At 50.3% G+C, this 5,030-nt stretch overlaps 1 long non-coding RNA gene across 1 annotated transcript; it reads left to right on the forward strand.

The window, feature by feature from the left end:
• Positions 1 to 752: 752 nt before the first annotated feature.
• Positions 753 to 4,779, forward strand: LOC122547614. Its single transcript, XR_006311040.1, has 3 exons — positions 753 to 888; positions 2,348 to 2,404; positions 4,080 to 4,779. It is a non-coding gene; the product is annotated as an uncharacterized LOC122547614 (long non-coding RNA).
• Positions 4,780 to 5,030: the final 251 nt, after the last annotated feature.

The raw sequence follows: 5,030 nt of genomic DNA on the forward strand, positions 1-5,030 counted from the left end.
CCCCCATCAAACACTCCCAGGACAGGGACAGCATGGGATTACATACAGGGTAAAGCTCCCTCTACACTGTCCCCTTATCAAACACTCCCAGGACAGCTGGCAGCATGGGGTTAGATACAGAGTAAAGCTCCCTCTACACTGGCCCCCAACAAACACTCCCAGGACAGGGACAGCACAGGGTTAGATACAGAGTAAAGCTCCCTCTACACTGTCCCCCCATCAAACACTCCCAGGACAGGGACAGCATGGGGTTAGATATAGAGTAAAGCTTCCTCTACATTATCCCCCATCAAACACTCCCAGGACAGGGGCAGCATGGGGTTAGATACAGAGTAAAGCTCCCTCTACACGGTCCCACATCAAACACTCCCAGGACAGGGACAGCACAGGGTTAGATACAGAGTAAAGCTCCCTCTACACTGGGAATGCTGCCAGACTCTGATGGGCCACCATGTGGGTATATGGAGAGAGGTCAGTGTGTGGGGTCTAGGGACTGACATGTTCACTGGTGTATGTGGAGAGGTATGGGGGGGTGGGGGTGGTGTGGGAAGGGCGTGCTGGGTCCTGGGTCAGAACTGTGGAACCCTGGGAGAGTGGTATCTCAGCAGCAGCTGGTCACACACAGTGCTGACCTTCCCATTGTGTTGCTGCTATGAAGGAACAGGCACACCGCGTCACGGTGATTGACCACAGGACAGCCACCGTGAGCCGAATATTTACCCAGAGTGCTTTCTTCCCTCCCTCCAACAGATACCCACACCGACTCCGGTTCACAGTCTGACGCTGGCTACCCTCAGTACCTCATCGCTCTCTCTGTGTCCATCACAGCTGTCGTCTGTGTGGGGCTCATTGCTGCGATCATCTGTTCACACAGAGGACGATACAGAGGTAAGAGCTCCCTTCTGGAATACTGTGTCCAGATCAGGTCACCCTGCGAGAGGAAGGATGGTACTTTCTGCTAAGGGTGCAGAAGAGATTCACCAGGATGTTGCTGGGACTGGAGGGTTGACGTTATCAGGCGAGCCTGGATATGCAGGGGCGACACAGTGCCTCAGTGGTTAGCTCTGCTGCCTCACGGGACCTGGGTTCAATCCCAGCCTCGGCCGACTGTCTGTGTGGAGTTTGCACATTCTCTACGTTTCTCTGTGAGTTTCCTCCGGGTGCACCAGTTTCCTCCCACAGTCCAAAGATGTGCAGGTTAGGGTGGATTGGCCATGCCAAATTACCCATAGTGCCCAGTGGTGTGCAGGTTAGGGTAGATTGGCCATGCTAAATTACCCATAGTGCCCAGGGATGTGCAAGTTAGGGTGGATTGGCCATGCTAAATTGTCCCATAGTGCCCAGGGATGTGTAGGTTAGGGTGGATAGTTCATGCTAAATTGCCCCATAGTGCCCAGGGATGTGCAGGTTAGGGTGGATTGGACATGCTAAATTCTCCCATAATGTTCAAGAAAGCGTAGGTTAGGCTGGATTAGTCAGGGGTAAGTTTAGGATAATAGAGTAGGGGAATGCGTCTGGGTGGATGACTCTTCAGAGGGTCGATGTGGATGTGTTGGTCCGAATGGCCTGTTTCCACACAGTAGGGATTCTATGAGACTGGGGCTGTTTTCCCTGGAGCGTCGGAGGCTGAGGGGTGACCTTACAGAGGTTTATAAACTTATGAGGGACATGGATAGGGTAAATAGGCAAAGTCTTTTCCCTGGGGTGGGGGAGTCCAGAACTAGAGGGGCATAGGTTTAGGGTGAGAGGGGAAAGATATAAAAGAGACCTAAGGGGCAACTTTTTCACACAGAGGGTGGTACGTGTATGGAATGAGCTGCCAGAGGATGTGGTGGAGGCTGGTACAATTGCAACATTTAAGAGGCATTTGGATGGGTATATGAATAGGAAGGGTTTGGAGGGATATGGGCCGGGTGCTGGCAGGTGGCACTAGATTGGGTTGGGATATCTGGGTCGGCATGGACGGGTTGGGCCGAAGGGTCTGTTTCCGTGCTGTCACACTCTGACTATGAGACGTCAATCTTGCCCCTCCCCCACCTCCCTACCCAACCCCTCCCCCCCCTTTCAGGTCATGGAGCCATTTCCAGTCTCCAGGTGGAGACCATTTGGCCTGTTGGGTTTTTCCTGATAGCCCCTTCCGTGCCTCCACCCTCTGCCCTGTAGCTTCATATTGTTTAACCTCGGAAGGTACTGAGGCTGGAAATGAACAGCTGACTCCAGAGGGAGGGGGAGGAGGGGAGCCTGGTTGTGGCTGTCTCTCTGGGGTTGAAGGGCCTCGAATGGTCGCTCAGCACCTCCCTCCGTTCTGATTCCTTTCACACTCTCTCTCTCTCTCTCTCACACACAGGTGTGTCCACCACAGACACAGCAGAGAATCCCACCAAAACCGCTCCCTCGATGACAGGTATTCACTCAATCGTTTACCTCCACACCCATCTCCTCTCTCTCTTTATTTTCACATCCCCCTCTCTCTCTCCCCTTCTCTAAAATCCTCTCTCACACTCCCTCTCCTTTGTTCTCCCTCTCTTCAGCATCCTTCCTGTCTTGGACACTCACTCTCTCCAACTGGCTTGCCTGGTGGGTGTGTGGGGAGCCGAAACAGACGTGATTTGTATTCGTTCAGTAAACACTTGATGCTAAACCAATATACTTTTGTCATTGGGTCTTGTGTGGAAGGGGGTGAGTCAAAGGAACTGAGGCACAGCGACTGTAAAACCACCAAAGACACATCTAGTTCACAAGCAACCACACCCAGACAGGGCTCACACCCATCTATTGTTAAGGGACTGATACATTCACCAGCCCCTAATGGCAAAAAGGGGTGTGTGCTCGCTAAAGGAAAGGATGGGTTCCTCCCAGTGTCCTGGAGTCAATATTTATTCCTTAGCCAACACCTAAGAATGGACTTTCTGATCTCATTGCTCATTACCGTCTGTGGGATCTCGCTGTGCCCCAATTGGCAATTGCATTACCCACATCATAAAGGGTAACTATAATTCAGAAAATGCCTTTGGAATGTCACAAGGCGATCAACATTTTACATAAACAACAGACGCCATAGAGAGAGAGAGAGGGAGAGGGATCAGTTGAGGAGGATTGTGTGAGAAGGACAGAGAAATAACGGTGGAGAAAGGGAACAAGGAGAAAGAGAATGAGTGATACAGACAAAGCGACTAAAATGGGTTGGGAAGTGGGGATGGTCAAAAGTCACTGAATTATTCGGGTATCACTCTCGATCATATTGAAAGGCAGGACAGGCTTCACAGGCTAACAAACCTTAATTCTGTTTCGATGTTCCCAAGATAAGGAACTGGAGAACAGATTGACAGAGGGTGATCAGAGAGGCAGACATTACATTATCATCGATAATTTTGATGCAATTCATCCCAAATCTCATCAGGCAGTGGTTAACATTTGTAACCTGGAGGTGCAACAGCCGAATTTGGGACGGATGTGAATTTCCCAGGAAGAGGAGAGCACAGCATTGACCTATGACCTGCCAGCAAACTGGGCAATGACGACAGGCTCCAACATTGGAATGAACAAAGATTAAAGGCCACTGACCCAGCAATATATACTGTCCTGCAAACACTGACAAACTTGAACTGTCAGGCCAAAACTGACCCTTGATTCCAAACTAGTCACTCAGCACACCTGCTGGAAACTCCGTTCTTCCAAAAGTGGCCACTGACCAAGCTGACCCCTCACTCGTTATCTCAGCAAACTTAAGCAATCACCAAACCCACTTTTGTGTAATCCCTCCAGCCCTTAGACCCCTCCCTATCTCTGTAACCCCCTCCAGCCCCTACACCCCCTCCCTATCTCTGTAACCCCCTCCAATCCCTACACCCCCTCCCTATCTCTGTAACCCCCTCCAATCCCTACACCCGCCCCTATCTCTGTAATCCCCTTCCAGCCCCCGGACAGCAAGAATGACCAAGTGGTGTGCGATGGTTAAATGGAGAGTGGGACGTGTCTAAGTGAGGGGGTTGGAAGCCTGCAAATCCACTCAAAGCCACCAGGTGGGGTGTGCGCGCTGGGTCCGACCATTAACATTGTCCCCCACTCTCGCCTCGCAGAGCTACAGGCCATTTAGAATGGGCGCTGGGAGACCCACCCCACTTTGTTGGGAAGCACGGACTGGAGGTACACCAAGTCAGGAAGAGCAGGTGATGCACCCCGGTGCTGAATAGCAGCTGGACCTGACAAGGAACACAAGCCTCACACCCAGCATCAGAGAACTCTGGAACATCAAAGAAAGAGTTGGGCGTCATGGAATTGCCGGATTAGGCTTGAGGCATTGGGAAGTCAGGAGTGGATGGAGAAGGAACTGAGGGAAGAGACACTTTGCATTTCTGTAGCGACTTTTACCATCCCACAATGCTTCACAGCTAGTTTTTATTCAGAATGAGGCCATCCACTGCCATGGAGAGGATGAGGGGATGTTGATTTGTACACAGCAAGATCCCATGACAAGGCAATGTGACTCTGATCATCTGACATGCTGACATCCAATAAACTCAGGGACACTTTGCTCCACTGATCAAATCTCCAGATCTCTGGGGATTCCCTCGGTGGATTCCCACTGAGGATCTGGAACTGAAAGTTGGAGTGATATTGGGATATGGTCATTGATATGCAAATCTATCTGTGGTTGGCCATTGTAGTCAACAGAAATGTCATACAAGAGTTGACCTAACAATATGTGAATGAAATATACTTTGTAAGTAATATTTGTGCAGTTTTGTAAATGGGAAGAAATGGTGTATAAATATCTAATTTTTTAACAATTACTTTTTGTGGATTTTTATTACATGCCCCATCAAATACTCCCAGACAGGTACAGGAAGGGGTTAGATACAGAGTAAAGCTCCCTCTACACTGTCCCCATCAAACACTCCCAGACAGGTACAGCGTGGGGTTAGATACAGAGTAAATCTTTCTCTACACTGTCCACCATCAAACACCCCCAGGACAGGGACAGCACGGGGTTAGATACAGAGTAAAGCTCCCTCTACACTGTCCCAATC

Source organism: Chiloscyllium plagiosum, unplaced genomic scaffold (genome assembly GCF_004010195.1).
Source record: "Chiloscyllium plagiosum isolate BGI_BamShark_2017 unplaced genomic scaffold, ASM401019v2 scaf_6778, whole genome shotgun sequence".
Taxonomy (NCBI): Eukaryota; Metazoa; Chordata; class Chondrichthyes; order Orectolobiformes; family Hemiscylliidae; genus Chiloscyllium; species Chiloscyllium plagiosum.